The sequence below is a fragment of the Anser anser genome, assembly GCF_964211835.1.
Source record: "Anser anser genome assembly, chromosome: 3".
Lineage (NCBI taxonomy): Eukaryota > Metazoa > Chordata > Aves > Anseriformes > Anatidae > Anser > Anser anser.
The window spans coordinates 114,866,692-114,884,562 of NC_139722.1; the positions used below are offsets into that span (position 1 = coordinate 114,866,692).

General features: G+C 38.4%; 1 protein-coding gene and 1 long non-coding RNA gene across 2 annotated transcripts in view; one reads left to right on the plus strand and one right to left on the minus strand.

Annotated features, from left to right (window-relative positions):
• Positions 1–16,097, minus strand: part of CCDC88A (coiled-coil domain containing 88A) — a 100,631-nt gene extending 84,534 nt beyond the window's left edge. The window contains exon 1 of the mRNA XM_083832325.1: positions 15,950–16,097. The gene's annotated coding sequence lies outside the window, so the exon portion shown is untranslated. The remainder of the gene's footprint in view (positions 1–15,949) is intronic.
• Positions 3–15,935, plus strand: LOC310898031. The gene is made up of 4 exons (XR_014582898.1): positions 3–132; positions 2,461–2,538; positions 3,910–4,058; positions 11,391–15,935. It is a non-coding gene; the product is annotated as an uncharacterized lncRNA (long non-coding RNA).
• Positions 16,098–17,871: the final 1,774 nt, after the last annotated feature.

Here is a 17,871-nt window from a genome sequence, read left to right on the forward strand (position 1 = left end):
CCGCTGCGGAGGGGCGCGAGCGGGCCCAACGGCTGCGCCGCCTCGGCTCGGGGGGGGGGGCGGCTGAGGGGGGAGACCCCGGCAGCAGGAGGAGAGCAGCGGGAGCAGACCCGGGGCTCCTCTGGGAAAAAGGTGTCCGTGAGGAAATAATGGGTCGGGGGGAGGATGGGGAAGGGGGATAGGAGGGGAAGTAAAAGGGGAGTCGTTGAGGGCTTTGAGGGGGAAAACGGTGGCTGAGGCGCTCCCTCCGCAGCCCCGGCACACGGGGAGGGGAGGCGAGGCTTTCTCTCTCAGAGGTGAAACCCAGAGACACCCAGGCTAGCACAAAATCCCGCTTTCTGGAGGGCCTTAGCGCAGGGAGGGGGGCGAACTGGTAACAGGAAAGCGAAGGATGACAGGCAATTTGCTTAGCTAGGCTATTGTCCTCAAGCGAGCTCCTGCCACTTGCGCGTTTCAAACCTCAAGTGCTGCATTAACGCACGGGGCCGTATCTGCATCATAGATTATGCAGATTATTGACAAAGCATCTCAAATTCTTAAACTAAATCCAGTTTCTCTTCCATGTAATATTTTTCGAAATACCTTTAGTTTTACACACACACACTAAAGTGCACAAAGCAATGCAGGTGCTGAAATTAAGTCTTTGAAAAACATCAGAGCAATAGCCGCAGATTAGGTTTTCTGACCCAAATACTGGAGGTAGTATTTGTCCTAATTGTCCAAGATTAGAGAAAATCCCCTTCGTGACCTTTTCCCCATAGATGAAACTGAGGAGAGAGTTTAAGTAAAATTAGAAAAAATATGGACCTTGAAATATTAGTATGTAATTTCTATTCCAGGGGTGATTTTTTAAAATAATGGAGTTGAATGATTTACATATTCTGAACAATAATCAGGTGTCCCCCCCCCCCCCCAAACAAGATCTTTGGAGTGAATATTGTAGTCCTCCAGTAAAACAAAAGTAAGAGTGCAAGGAAAAATCCGTGGTCTTGGACCAGAATAATAACCTGGTGATCCATGGGTGAAATAACTGTCAATAAACTACTAGCCCTTAAAGACAACTACAAAAGCATTTTTATAAAAGCTTGAATAACAAACTGCTAGGTTCCCTGTATCTGGCAACAGTCCCTAATATGCCACTGTGCGTGCAATACTATGGAACTTCCCTGGCCCATCAGTTTGTTTCTTGTGGGCTCTAAATAGGCAATAATGATTTTGGTGTAAAGTAGTTGCTAGGAATTAAAGACTGGCTAGAATAAGTTGATAGCCAATATAATAGTCACATGCAAATAACACCAGCTCGTTAATGAATTCCTGAGAAATATTTTATACTGAGTTAGCATCATATTGAGATAAAGATTTGATTCAACAGTTTTAGTTTTTACTTGCATCCACACAATCCAGTTTGTGTGCATTCCCAGCATTTCTATTGGTCACTGTTCCTTCAATCAGACTATTCTATTTGGATAAATATTGTGTAATGTTTTTATGAAATATTTTGTAAGCTAGTTTGTCTCAGGTGATTGCCACTTCCTCATAAGAACCTGAAATTAACACAAGAAAAAAACTCATAAAAGGTTCCCAGAAACAGTCCTGATCCTTAGCATTTTTTCCTCCTTTTAGACTAACAGCACTAAAAGCGTGTGGAGGAGCTTCATAGTTTCTGCAGCTTATGTTTTGTCAAGCTAAATGTAAGATTATTTACCTCATTTTCAGGTGTATACTGTAATCAGAGTGAATTGCCAAAACGAATATCTATATTTTACTGTATTATACTATTACTATATGGTAATAACTACAAGAAACCAGACAAGCTAGCAGTTCTTTGGTTGCCTTTATTTACTGTTCATCACCTCTGCACCTAGCTGTGAGTACCAGCAGGGACATGGATCATGCATACTGGCCTAGCCAGGCCTGACCAGTTGCAGCTCTCCTGGACCAGCTCACTTATTTGCTGGAGCTCAGCTGCCATGATGCAAGCTGGTTATTTAAAACGCAACCATCTAAGAGAGGTGAGACTATTTGTCATAGGACAGGAAGCTGGTGCTGAACCTGTGTTTGTTTGCCTTTTTTTTTTTCAGACCACACTTGAATTGAGATTTTTTTTTCCTTTTGAGTTTTCTGAGCCTAAGTTGAATATGAACAGCTTCCATCTTTACCCTAACTGTCAGGAGTCTTGATCAGTATTAATGTAGGCAATATTTAGAAATCATGGTTCCACTTCAGGAGGCTAGGCAACATCACTATAATGTGCAGCTTGTTATATTTTTGGCTGCCTTGTTTTAGCACTGTTTACCTGGTGAGACTCCTAAAAGCAAGTTTAATGACTACACTTAAAGTAGTAAATCCAGGAACCTTGTTACTACAGTTCAGTACCAGCTGAGTAAGTTGGCAGCTTGGGTTAACTTACCCAGAAATAGAGAAGACTGGGAGTAAGTGGTTGCTTATGTCTCAAAATAGGAGCTGAAATCTGACTGGAATCTTCTTCCCACCACTCCCCCTGTCCCCAGGATGGATCTCACTCAGGAGTTTGCCAAGGTATATGCTCAGACTGGTACTGCTTCCTCAATTAGCAAGCCAGCAGGCCACCTCAAGTTATAAGAGCCCATCTTTGCCTATCCTGCCATACTCCCAGCACTGTACCCCTCATAAAGATCACACCTCAAGCTCTCAAGTGTAACTGGGACACATTTAGTTCTCCATACAGTGTGATTCACTTTGAAATTTCATCTTTATTTTCTCTTTTAAAAGTAAAATACTATATTTTGGTTATAACAGAACTGGCAAGATAGTTGGAATGATTCTTTGACTTTGAAATAATAAAATGTAGAAACATTAAATAGCTGTAATTGTTTCAAGTATTCCAGGAACATGTATTCAGTAATTTTTTGGAACTGTAAAAGTTTACACTTTCTGTAATGTCTACATGCACAGGGAGAACAACCTTGTTTTTTCACATCTTCATGATCTAAAACAGACCTGTCTTTATGTAATAGCATGTGGCCTACTACTTTTGAAAGAACAGATTTAGAGATTTACCTTTATACTTGAATTGTTGTGTTTGTTCTTTTACAGGTAAAGTATTTCTGTCTCATTTCCATCGCATCTCCTCTGGTACCACATCAAAAGTTCTACACCGAGGACACTGAAATTGTTACGAACAATGTCTCTGTGCCTAGACCCCAGCTCTGCAAGTTACAGAATTATTTCATGATCTCACTTTTTTTGTAAGCATAATTTTCTATGCCAGTTTTTGCAAAATGAAAGGAACAGGAACACAGAGTAAAGCCTCAAGTCTGCAGACAGCATGAAAGCATAACTGTGTTTACAGCGCCATTTACCTTGTCAGAGTTTGTCAAATGATTTCTGGTTAGCCCTGCCCACACTGAGCTAAGGGAAGGGACTGATTAGTGACAAGAATGTAAACGTAATTACCCGTCTTCAGCTGCTGCATGAGACAGTGGTTTTCTCTTCCTCTTGTAGAGAAGCAAAGGAAAGAGGTGGCGGAGAAAGCACTTGCTGCTTTTTTCAACCTACTGATCTGCACTGCCAGGTTGCTACACCTTTGCAGGGCCTCATGAAGAATACAAAACAGGAATCAAATGTGGATGATTGGGACCCACTGCAGGGTTATAAATGTGCAGTCAAAATTAGAATTTTCTATATCTGGGCTGATTTAACAGGACTGTGGTCATTGGAAATTACAAGCTAATGAGAAGGACAGTCACCTCACCTGTTCTTACGTTTGCTCCCAGAGAAATCTGTTTCCCCATCAAACCATGGCTACAGGAATAGATGGGACAATACCAGAAAGAGCAAGGGCACCAAGAGTCCAAGTCTAAGTATGGCTAGGAATTTCCAAAGATCCCAGAAAGTACACTAGACTAAAAGTTACTTTTTGTTTCACAGAACTGGAAAGAAGGGGAAATCCTTCTGTGGCATGAAGAATGAAGTGGAAATTTCAAAACAATTCTTGAAGATTTCTTCCCCATGAGTGTGTCAGCTTCAATGTAGCTGAAATTTCCATCAACTTTGAGGGAACTTTCCGACTAAGAACTGTAAGTAACCTCAGAGTATTTTAATAAGAGTATTTTGAGTGAAACAAACAAAAAACAGTAGGGACTTGGGAAGAGTGGGGTTTTCCCTTTTTTTAAGCAGACATTTTACAGCTTATGTCCAATTGTACCAAATAACAAGCAATAGGTATAGAAATGGCAGAAAGGGAATATTTTGTATGGATATCCGCGATACCAAACAGTTCTCTGCATCAGCCTCAATGCAAATTCATCAGAACATCTTAGCAGGCAGAACGCTAATTGCAAAAGCTGATGTTTACCATTTCCAGGCGTCTCTAGGTAACCCATCCACATCTGATTACTGAGCCATTTGGATATTTCAGATGAATTACAGTTAAAAGTACCATCCAGCAGATTCACACAAAACTAGCAGTGACTGCCAATAATTGTTTATTAAAAACAATGACTATGATTATAATAAATTCCATATTTAAGTACTTAACTATGTTTTTTAAACATATTAAATTTTTTGAAAATGAAGAGAATTCAATGCTATATGTTGACAGGGGTAGAACTGCAATGTCATTTGAGAGCCAGATTCTGACTCCTGTTTTAACTCACTGAATTGTACCCTAGACAACTTTTTTTTATCTCTTAAGTATTAATTTAATCTAAAAACTATGTTGATACTTAAACTGCAAAGCATTTGGTGAAACTACTATATTTAGTATTGCTGTTCATCTGAAGAGAGGTACTTAGGACTTTTTGTTCCTTTTCAATTGGTCAGACTGGCAGGAAGGATGTTATTGTGGCAAGTTATCTGATTTGATCAAAAATAGACAGCAAAATACCTCCCGGTTTTAAAATTTAATTATTATTCTTAGATATTTCCATAGGCTTAGACACCTAAGAATGTCCAACAAATATCTTAAAAATGCATTTGACCTTAGTATTATATTCATTCAGGTCTTTTTCCTACTTAGCCAATAAAACATTCATCTGTGAACATTCAGACTTTAATCTACTTAGCTACTGTCTACTAATATCATCTCTCAACTTCCTTTTGCTACGCAGAAAATAGGATTTTTAATTATTTTTTTTAAAGCAAGCCTTAAACATTACAGGAAGAACAGCAGTTTTCTGGGACAATAGCTTTGGTACTAACTTCTGGTGTGGCCAGTGGAGTGAGACAGAGCAAAAGCTCTTGCTGACATGCCTTCTGTCAAACAAGTTCCTGCCAGTACGAGTAGTGTTTCTTATGAACTGGGTCAGAAAGATGAATTGTAGGGCACGCTCTGCATCTCCTCTGAGAAGCAGCAAAGTGCAGCCCAGTCTGATAATCATTAGCAATTACAGCTAGCTGTGTATATGCAGATAGGTGCCTGGGAAAGCAAGACAATATAATTATATCTACAGCACTATGCCATCTTACATCCCTAATGCACAGAAATGTTGAGCTGATTTTCATCTCTAGTGTTTTCCTTCAGTTTAGAGCACACTCACCATTCAACTTCACAAAGCAGAAGAGGTTTTGTACCCACCTGTGGAAAACTTATTTACCTTGTCAAAATCCAATTCCATTTTATTATGACATCGTTTACTTCTCTTCACCCAGCACCATGTTACTGGTTAATTGCCTCCCTATCCTTTGCCTTGGACTCTCACTGGTACCTCCTTACTTTCAACATTTTCACAGCCTCAATGTCACTTGACCCCACTAGCTTGGGCATTGCTGCCATGAAACCCGTATTTATCAGCTCAGCAGAGGTTATTAGCTTCCATTTCACACAGAGCTTTGCGTCACCTTTAATGTTAGCCTGTCTCATTAGAGAGGCATTCCTCACCATCTGAAGCTGCTGTTTAGGATCTTCCCAAGGTCAGTAAATAATGAATTGGATGGAGTACTTTGTGCTTGAGATTTCAGTTTCTTTCAGACTTTGTTATGCCCATAAGAATGAAAAATACACAACACAAAGAATGTAACTGTACTAGAATAATACTCTAATCAAATCTGTTCTTCTGAGCTCTTTCTTACAAATATCTATTCATTTTCATGTCTGATTTTACCCCTGGGTATATGTCAAATTATTTACCTCTGAAAACAGCTTTTTAATTGTTTCACTAGAATTTCATACAGAGAAAGCTTTTAAGAAAGTCGTATTTTGCCTTTGGGAAATTCTTTCAACGTGCTTGTGGAAGAAGAATACACAAATTATTCTTTTACTACACTAAAAAGACACTAAAACATTTGGGCTAATTAATAGAAAAAATAAAAGGTCAAGAAAAGATAACTACTGGTGAATAAAAAAATATTGGTAATTGCAATTACTAGATAGCATTCCTCATCAAGCTTCTTGCAAGGATGGATCACAAGCCACATACAACTGGGAACAGCCTACTCATTCACACCTCTTTCAGAAGCCACTGTTAACTGCAAGAGCCCTTTGTTTGAACACTGAACATCCAGATGGTTTAATTCACCATGATACCAGTTTAATTGTGAGTTTAGTTTAATTGAAGGTGAGCACAAAATTGGAATTCCTATTCCTGTTCACGTCTGGAAAATATTATGCCACAAAGGTTTGTAAAGGCTCCTCATAATTCTAGACCATTGATTCAGAGTAGGTTTGGTGAATCACAGTACATGCTAGGGCTGGTTTTAGTAGCACACAATTATTGGCACATTCATATTATCTTCTCTTATATTAAGTCTACTGAGTGACCCAATGGCTTATAGTAACAATACCTAAGTTATTTTCTATAAACTATTACTAGTCTTGAGAAGGAAATCCAAGGTTCATATTATTTATTCAATCAGCGTGGTAGGTACTGTTATGCTAAATATTAATGTGATGTTATGCAGAAGTGATTAAAAATAACGTGACCGTATCACATGTTTAAAAAAAAATCTAAACTTTATAGCTATTTCCCTCTCATATCCTCTTGATTTTATTCTATTTTTTTTACCATTTTTTTAAATCCAAATTTACCCTATTTTTTAAGTTTGTACTCAGATAATTTCAATGACAATTTTCATGAGCTAAAATCTAGCGATCCTTTTACTCATTTTATTTAGGCTTTTCTGAACCACTGTCATTATCAACAGCTGTTTCCTGTATATTCCTTTCCAGTATATAAATATTTTTTCATCTTCCTTGTGTAGATTCTTCTTGCATGCTTGATATACCCATAAATTGCCTTTTTTTTCAAACTAAATTGATTATACAATACTAAAGTTCTTAATGATATTTACATCCTGCTCTAACAAAATGTGTGATGTTATCTGAGTTAAGGGTATAGCATAGTGTGCTGGTGGCTTAAAGGTCAAAGGATGGTTTGGCAAGAGAGTAATTTCTCCCTGTAATTTCAGGCTTATGTTGAGATGTCAGGTTTGTGGGTTTGTTTGTTTTTGTGAAATTGCCTTTGAATATACCAAACTACTGATTTTTCAGTGCTTATAATATTAGGAATAAAATTGATTTTATTTTATTTTTTAATAACCTGGGTAAGATTACACTTCCAATTTCTATGTATATTGGCCTTGATTCCAGTTTGATAGTTTTTGTGGGGGCCAGAAAGGGTTTATTTTTGCTTAAGATTATTACTTTTAAATATTAGTAACAGGAGAAAAACGTGTAAAATGTTAACCATAACCAGGAGGATATTGTAGCCCTTTTCACAGGTCATTTCAGAACATTTTGTATGAAAAATAATGCACAGCTGGAAAGAACTGTTCCTTATTGTTCCTTTCTGCTCCTATGAACTATAGAGTATTTTTGATTATAGAAGTAGTCCACCTTAACAGTCTGCCTTAAAAATATGAGATTATTCAGCTTGTTAAATCTGTATCTCTGTAAAAGGAAAACACCTTAACAAAGAATGGTTTGTTGCTGACCTGCAGCTGGTTATGGTATTTCATCTGAAAGCCTATTTAAGTCCTTAATGGTAACATTTATTCCCTCTCCCTCAGAGGAGTATTTTACAAACAAAATTAACAAATGGGGATAGCCATTTTTGTACTATAGTTTAGGCTGACAGTCCCCCAAAAGGGGTGGTGGTACTAATAATAATAATTATCTCGAAGTATCAAGAGGTCTTCTGACTCTGATGAGATCTCTGCTGGAGCTGAAGCTTTCATCCTAGGGTGGTGCATATGGAGCACAGAATAGATAGCAGCTGGCAGAATAGCAGAAGCTGTTGCAAAAGGCATGAGTACTCATAGTGGAAATAGCACAAAAGTAACCTCTGACTCAGAAGTTATCAGCATCTGAACCCTTGATACTTTATTCAATTCATCCATAGCTTCCATTAAAAATGGTGATTGACATGCCTCCAGCTTGTGAGGCTTTTTTTTCTTAGTACACATTTCAGAGCGGATCCTTCCACTGAGTGGATATATCCTCTTGCAAATGATTCAGATTGACTCAACTTCGTAACTGCTCTGCTCTAGGCTCTGATCTTTTGCTCTGTCTCATTATTTCTTTCACTGGTTCTGTCTTTCTTAATAAAGCCAAGCAGAAGCAAGAAACAGTGAGGTATTACCAGTGCTATAGTTTCCTTTATAGCAGCATGAACAGTGTTTAAGAAATTAGTGAGGCATTTAGGAACTGCTAATCCTTTTTGTGATGAATACAAGGCTTGTTTCTTCAGAGGAATTTCTCACTCCAGGGCCCTGGATGTAGTTCAGTTTTATCTACTAAATCTTCTTGCAGCAAGACAGTAATAACAAAAGTAAAAATCGGGGTTTAATGTAACCTTCTTTCTTTGATGCCATTTTTTCTTGTCTTGCTTTCTGATGCCAGTGCCATAATACATAATTTATTTATACATCTGCTCTTTGATGTACTAATAGTGAACCCAGTGCTTAATACCAATGCAGTAAAGGAAAAATCCAGCTGTTCCTCAAGAGGTAGTATGAGAAAGTTAGTAGCGTACAGTTCTAGAAATAAATTGCAGTTCATTTAATTATCATGGGTTTGGGAAGCTGAAGAAGACACCAAGCAGGAAACTCTCTCTACATTACCAAATAAATTCTTCTGAGATCCTTTGCCTTCTGTAACATTTTACTTGGGTTTGAAAATCATTCTAGGAGACTCCTAAGCCTTTTTTGTCAGCGTACTACAAAGTAAAAACAAGATGAAACTGCACCTACTCTATATTCTGCTTAAACCAATAGTGCCCCCTTGAGGAGATTGTGTGTGTGGGAGTTAACAAATAGCGTATGACTGTTCAACTGCAAGGTAAACTAAATGTATTACTTTTCTCTAAAAATAAGGCCCCTGTAAGTCGCACATGTTCACAATATTTCTACAGACTTTGTTAAGCTACTGTGCAAGCAAGACTTGTGGCTCCCAAACCTGCCTGTAATTTTGCCTGTGTCTAAATATGTGTAGCAGAACTGTTGAATATAACAACTATAGGACAGACTCTGCCATTTTATATTGAGAATGATACTTGTAGGACCATTAATGTAGGTGAGGCTCTCAGACTCAACCCTCTGCGATCTCAAATTTTGAGAAAATGCCTTTACAGATCCTATATGCCTTGTACTTTGGCCTGCTAGCGCTGAGAGACTCATGGCAGTCCAGGGATACGTCTGGCTGCAGACTCCAAGAGTGGCTGCAGCTCAAGAAGTTGTCCAAACTGGAAACCAATAGACCAGTTAAAACATTAGCATCTTAGCTACAGTGACTCTGGATTCATCTGATCCCCTAATGTGTTTGCACAGCCTACACTACTGTAGCTAAGTTTCTGCTAGTATCACAGCAGATTCATATAAATTTATCTCAGTACACATACACAAGCTATAATTATGTCACCAAATAACTATGTATAGATACCAGTAGAAGAATTCAGGAAACAATCATTTAGAGCAGTCTTTTTCCCCCCACTTGCAGTGTTTGCCATGTTGTGAAATATAAGACCTAAGATGACAGAAAAAAATAGTTTTAAAACATTTTCAGAACTGAAAAGCACTCTAAAATGCCAGCTTCTGCAAAAGCAATGTTCTCTTTAAAACAATTAGAAAGAAGTCCGATGGATCTTGAACAAAAATAATGGTGCTGGTTTGCAGTAAAGACCAATATTAAAAATTATTTGCTTCAAAAGATGAGCGTGTAAATCAGAGATTTGGGCAGGTAAGAAGGAGGTCAGAAATAGACAAGAAGTATTATGATATACCAGATTGTTATAAGAGAAGGAAACAGCATGCCACAACCAAAGTTTCCCGATACTGGAAAAGATACAAAGGGAATATGCTTTTGGTAAAAGCACATGAGAAATTCTGAAAATGTCGTATGTATAAAATTTAGTAAAAGACTGATAGCTTTAGAATCAAGAGGAGTTGCAGTTACAGAGCCTGGCTACATGGGGGAATGGAACAAATTAATTGTACTAAGCTCAGTTTTTACTTACAGAAATGGTCTGCATCCACATGAGGCAAATCTTAGTTTGCAGTAACTGACAACATATTGCACATATGCTTGTGTTAGAAAGTAGTTATTTGATCGCATAGCAAGTTGGTACTAACTTTCATGTTGATGCCTCAGAGATAGTATGTTATTCTGCAGTCCTCCAGGTGCCTTCCCACACAACTTGCCTCCTCACAAAACCATCCAGTTTGCTTTTGGGACCTAGTGCTATGATTAGAGCCCCACTGTCTTTTGTGCTTATGGGACTCATTAGATTCAAATATCAAAGAGCCTGCTATGCAAGAGACCAGCTGAAACCTGCAGGAGAAGCAATGCGCTAAAGTAGACCCTGATAACTAATCTTTCAGCCCTTTTATCAACCAGTTTCCAATTCCTATGCACACCCAAACATCCTGCCCTGCAATTGAGACCTTGGCTTTTTGGCATTTACCTTTTAACTCATTATGCCTGCCATTGCTGTATGTCATTAGTGTTAGACTTCATGATACAGACTTAATACATGTCTTAAATAGTCATATCAGATACTAGTGTTTTGGTTAGATGTGAGCTAACAAGTTTTTTTGCCCCCTCTAATCAGGGACACAAAAGTGGTAACTGCAAAGAATCAGTCTTACTCTGCATATCTCAAGTAATCTGCTCCTAACCAACCAAACCATCATTCAACTTGTCACAATCTATTACCTTATCTTTTTGAGCTCCCTGTCCTGACTTCTTAGTGCTAAACCTGTTCACTCATGTTGTATTCCGTGGTGAATGCATGGGAGGCCTGGCACGCACAAACGCAAAAATCACTACAGTCCTCAGGATTAATTAGCACCTTTTGCTCAGTGACTTAGCCACCATCCCATCCTTTCATATAGATTCTGTCATATAGATTCACCTTCATAGCCTGCTACTTGAAATACTTCTCTTTCCCACCCATGTATATTCTTTGGCATCCTAGATTTGCTGGATTTACAAATGGAAATCCTACCACAGAAGGCATTCACTGGGTACATGGCAAGGAGCTAAACATTTTGTGAAGGTCAGTTTGAGTCACTCTGTCACATTATAAATTAGTATACAGCACAGAAGACCCCATGAGGCCTTCTGGAGGCATTTTCCCAGTGAAAAGTATTTCATTTCATCTGTACAAAAGCTTTCAAGACATATTTTTCTCATATAAAATTATTCTGGCACGAAAAAGCATACAAACAGCAAGGAGCCAATAATATTAATACCAAACATGTTAAACTGTATTTATTTCACTGAAAACCATGTGTATTTCTGCAGGGAATGTAGAATTGAATTTTAAGTACAGGAAGTGCTCTATTACTTTCTCTGGCATTACAATGCAATGTTGCTTTGTTTGCTCTAAAATAGTAAGCTAAGCCCATCCAGTCAAGTAAAGTATCATGAAGGAGTTCTTGATCTGTAGCAGCACAGTTTATCTTCCTGGTCTCTTGTCAACTTTCCTAAACAAGCATTTTTTCCACTTTATCGCACTGAACACAAATTGTCAGTATTAAGACTCCCAGCAGAGTCTCAAATGCAGTTTCTAACCTCCCCCCAATGCTTCTCTTATATCCAACTCCCTTCATGGCCTAAAGTCTTGCCAGGATTTCTGCAAGAGTGCAAAAGCAGGGATTAGCTTCACCCCATGAGCCTCAAAGCCCTGCTTGCCAACCCACAACAGTAATATGCAAAACAGCAGCAGACCATAAAACCTTGCAGAGAGCCATCTACCACAGCCAAATCACTGCTAACATCTTAAGAATGAATATTGAGCTCTGAGTAACCTTGCGTGCAAGAGTACCCCAGTATTGGGACATGGCTAAGAAAACATCATGAGCCTCCCTGCCAAGAGGGAAGGAGTTGCAAGCCTGGTCCTAACGAGGTCCTCAAAGCCTCTTCATGTTGGGAATAGCAGTTTGTCTTGAAGACTGTCCAATCAACCTTTCTGCCTACATGCTATTGAAAACAAGTTAGTAGCTGACCTCTGATCTCTTCAGCTCAAAAGCAGGGTGGCTTTGTCTTGTACCCTTGAGAAAGGGTAACTACGACTAGAAAGAAAGAAAAGGACAGAGCAGAAAGTCTGACATACCAGGAACTTCACACTGCCTGCTTTGCACTGTTACACTTGCAAGAAATCACTCTTTTTTTACCACACATTCCACTTAATTTCGTCTTTGTTTTCCACAAAATCTAAATATCCTGCTTGTTCACACCTTTGTGAGAATAGTGTTTAGTTTATTAATGTACAGTAGTTTTATATACTTGTCATACTTCAGAAGTTTTATAAGCTAAATAAGCATGAATAAGACCTACATTGGGTAAAATAAGTCCTACATAATTGTAGCATAGCTCCCAGCTTTGAGTTCTACCATGAAGCAATCCATGATACAGTCACAAAATAACCCAGTTACATACAGGATCACTTGACAGTGAACATTCCATAAAACTGTAGTTTCCAAACTGTTTTTTTTCCAAGTCATACCATTAAAGCACAAGTAAGAACTCCTATATCCTGAATACATAGTCCACAACTTTAAACTACTTAATAAATAACTCAGGGGGCTTTCACAAAAATCAACTATGAAAAGTTACACAAAGTTTAATGAAAACCATGCATGCACTGAAATTCAACATTCAATCTGTCCTCCAGAAAAGAACACAAGCAGCCCTGCTTATGCTACTACCATTTTGTCTGCTTATACAGTGGTGAAAGGCTCCACTTCATCTCCTAGTTTTGCTTTGTTATGTCTTCCTGCTCCCACACATATTGGCAAGGCAGTTGTGTTGGTGTATTCAGGGATATCTCCCTCTATTCCTCTGGTTTATACCAGAGTTAGGTATACCTAACTAACACCTTGTTAGGTGATACCTTAGCAGAAAATAAAAATGAAATTGGGCAAGAGCAAGGTAGCAACATCACAACACCACCATTATTCTTCACAGTGCTATCTGTGGTGGTAAATCTTTCCAAAGATGCTAGAATCAAGTAGTTTTTCCTCACCTGTCAGTATTTGTATTAGGTTACATTGGTTCATAAGTAAACCTCGCCAGAGTCAATTAGCAGTGTAGCAGTGTCAATTTCCCGCTTATAGACCCAAAGGCCTAACATAAATAGTGGGAGAAGTAGAATTAGGAACAGTGATTTCATCTATTGTCTTAAGCAACTGAAGAGCCCCATAAAACACCTTACTGGCCAGTGCTCATCAAACCTGCAAGCTTTCAGGAGGCCAATTGCATCTGAACTGTGATGAGAGCTAATGTGGCGATGCAACGAGTTTGTAGTTTGAGCTTTTATCAGATCTCCAGAAGAGTCACCCTGTACTTCCATGTGGCTAATCACAACTGTGGGCTGCCATAGCTAAAGCATTAATCATCGGTATGAAATCTCCTCTACACCTGGAAGATAGGTAACAGGCACTAGCAAATGTGATAAAGTTATGCTTTCTGGCATATGTAATTTACTAATCTACTTTGCGTAATTCTTCCAATGTCTGACTTGTTACAAATTCTATATATCTGAAAACTATGAAAAAGGACAGACTATGTTCTGTTCAAAACAATTCCATCTGTATCTCCACTGAAGTATTTCTTTCGTATATATCCAGTCTGTTTTTCTGTTTCAGAAGTATGAAGCACAGAGTTTCTTTAAAGGTCTCTAACATAGTCTTTTTTTTGCTGTTGTTGTTTTTCCTGGCTTTTATGATCAACAATACAACATGATTAGCCAAAGTTCTTGGGGGCAACTGAAACATGTTAATAATAAAGATCAGAAATGCAAGCTGCTTCAATTGTTCCAAGCAGCCCCCACAACCAGCACTTTTGTCTGTGCAGTACTAAATGCCTTCTTGAGAAGATGAAATGACTCAGAGGCTGAAATGACTCAAAGCAAACCGATGTCCCTAATCGTTGCCTCTGATACTCTTTTTTGCCCTATGCAGACTATGAAACTCCAAGGTTGGGCAGTCTTCACATTTATTATGAAGTTTCATTCTCCATATACTGTCAGGCAACACTATAGCAATCCTAATATTGGGTGGCCTTTTCTTTAGGAAAGATCTGAAAAGAAATTCAAGTGCATCTTTCCTGAAATGTTAGGAAAGGAAGAGAAAATGAAACTCATATGTAATAGAAGTCATTCTGCTTAGCTTACATGACACTTGGTTAAAGATGTTAGAGAGCTGGGACTTGTATAGAATGTTTCACAATCTCAAAACCAAACAAGATCTTTCCCAAGAATTCATATATGGCTTCTAAGGCTACAGATTGTTTTGGTTTTTTAATTATTATTGTTAAGGGCTTGTGGCAATCATGTTCCCTGAACTTTCCCTGCTATTATTCTACAATAAGAAGAATGCCCTAGCAGCTGGCAATGTATTCATGCATTCTTTATAATTGAATTTGGGATAGAGTGAGAGTTAGATCAACTTGGATAGATTTATCTTCTCTTGAGACAATTAAAAGCACAAGATTTCTAATTAGGAAAAAAAAAAAATCAAAAATAGGGTCATGCCTCTGTCTGCTTTGAAGGAGTTTGAATATTACTGTGTTGCTAGTAAGGCAAACAGTTCAGGCTATGACCAAACTAAGGCTACATTAGTTACCAATTCACAACAATAGAATAAAATCAGTATGCAGTGTTGAGAATACCTTATATACAGTTCAGGAGTTGTAGCTGAGAGTAGTTTTAGGCTGATCCCCTAAACCAACTCACACATGGTTCAAAGCCACCCCAAGGACCAGCCATTGTTTGGAATTTTTTAAGAAGCGAAGGGTATTTGGTGCTCAGCTGTGACAGACTTGCTGGCTATCCAAACCAAAGTGACATGCAGCAGGTGAGCAGTATGGAGATTCACGTCAAATCTACAATAATACACCAAACCCCTATGCAGAAGGATTAGGCTATATAAAAGACACATTCAAATGCATCACTCTCACTTGTCTGTAGTTCTACTCTGTTGTTTGTGTTTTTCCCATCAGAGGAAAAAAAAAAAGAAAAAGAAACATCTGCGTCCTCAAAAGAATTCTGTCACTGAGGCTGGAGCCTCTCCTGCATACTCACTTTCTGCTCTAAGCTGCTTCGAGCTACAGAGCAGCAAGGAGCAGCTCACCTCATGAAATACATGAATGATGACCATTTTTCAAACACCAAATACAGTTATCCTTGTACAGTATGGTTAGCTTGTAAAGCCATTCTGAATATTTTATAAGGAATAACATGCTAGTGAGATACCATATTTGTGACTACTACTACAAAAGAGATTGTACTTTGATTTCTTGATATCTATTAATAATGCTTGCTATAGACTTATTTAGATCTTATACCTAAAATAAAATCAGTGAGATACAGCCTGAAGTTGATCTCAGGTCAGCAAGATATAAAATTATTTCCTTGAAATTGGGCAACCCAGCACAATAACTGAAGATACAGGTGTTAGGGAACCTCAGAAGCAGGGCTGCTCCAGAGGAGCCAGCAACCAATTGCAAACAAACAGCAGGCAGGGATCTTACCAACCAACCCACAGTCCTACAGCAGTCAAGCAGGGCAAAGCTGGTGATGGTTCCAGGTGTTGTCTCAAAAAAAACCCTCAGGCATAAGGAGAGAGACAGAACCAAAAAGTCTACAGAGCACTTCAGAGCAAATCACAGCCAGCATACATATGTGCTACAGCACAGCTCAAGCAAAGAGCAGAGGCCCCTCCCTGAGCTAACTAAAATGGGGTGGCCCAGACCAGTCAGCAGGGACCAAGTGAGGCTGGAAAGGGTGGTTAAGGGCCCTGGCAATCAGGACAAATCAGCTGAAATCAATTTTATCCACAGTGAAATATATCTAACTCTAGAGGATATTTAACAGCTGGTGAATACAAAATTAGAATGTGTGCTATGTTTCCCTGATCCTGGGCAAATAAAGGATATTTACACAGCCTCAGAAAATAAAATCATCCAGGAAAATCTTAGATATGATAATCATAATACTGCATTAGTCAAATTAATAATTTGGTTTGGGACTTCAAACAAAGACTTTGGTCTGAAAAATATTAAAGTGATCTAATGTTGTGTTCAGACTATTTAAGTTACAGGACATACATAAATAGATGTTAAGTTATATATATGTTTGCAATATGCTAAACTAGATAGTTTGCTAATGTTAAGATTAGTTAATCATTAGAATTTGGTAAACTGCTGAGTTAGACCATAATACTGTGCTATATCCAGAGATTGTTGATCTCTGTGCTGATTTTCAGTTAAGATCTCCTCCCAAAACTGACTCGAATAGTCAACTCCAGTGCAACAATGATGCCATGAACAACTTTTATCAAGAAAATACACAGTTTCTACATAACCTCAGGATTCTTGTTTTATTTTTTATTAAAAACAGCAAAACAGTTTGAATTCCCTATAACAACATTATCCTGCTTCTACTAGATTTGGGATGGACCTGTGACTTTTCAGGTCCTGAATTCCCAGCAGCTGCAACTCGTATCACATGTCTCTTTCTCCTGGAATTCTCTGACTACTTTTTCTGTGGCAGAGAAAAGTAGATTCTCTGTCTTAGTAAGTCAAGTTCTTTCTGAAAGAAGCAGCACTCTATGAGAAAAAACACCCTGTTTTAAATTTAAAGTGTTAAGGAAAAATCACAGACACTATGTGTGCTTAAGATTTCTTTTCAGCTTGCAAGGAAAATGACAAAACTCCAGCCAGTGCGATATTCAGAGCCCTTGACTGTGTAACTCATTACACAGTAATCAATCCTAATCTAATAATACTGATTATGTGAAGTTGCTGGTGAGACTGAAATACAGTGTTACCTTGTAGAGAAGTTCTGTACTATTTACACTGCTATTTTACAGCAGCCGTATGGAGAGAAATACTACTAGTAAATGCCAGGAATGCCTTGAAGCCCACTAGATACCTTGCCGCATGCTGCAGACTTTTACCAGCTGTAGCAGAGTGCATACAGAAGACGCTTCTTCTGCTTGTGTGATACAAATGCTTGGACCAGGCCAAGTGGCTTTTTTTGTTGACAAGAGCTACAACCCTTTGTGCAGTCAGCAGCAACGTGCTATGGCTGGAAGGTGGAAGACACTTCTGACCTCCAAAATGCCAGGGAAGCTCTTCCACATGTAGTCCAATTATGGGTCATGTCTTACTTTGTAATTAAAAGTGATGAGTCACGAGGGAACATTTCCCAGCTTTGTGAATGCTTGACTGAGATCAGTTACTGGCTGAAAAATTAGACCAAGAGTAACCTTTGCAAAAAAAGAACTCCTCATGAGGAAAATAAAACACTTCAAAACACTCAGAACTATTATAACAGCAGTTAGCTTCAACTCAATGTATTTCTGGAATTTACATTTAAACTTGTCCATGATTATACACATTTTTAAACTTATAGACTGGAATATGGCAACAGCATAAAGCAGTGAAAGCAC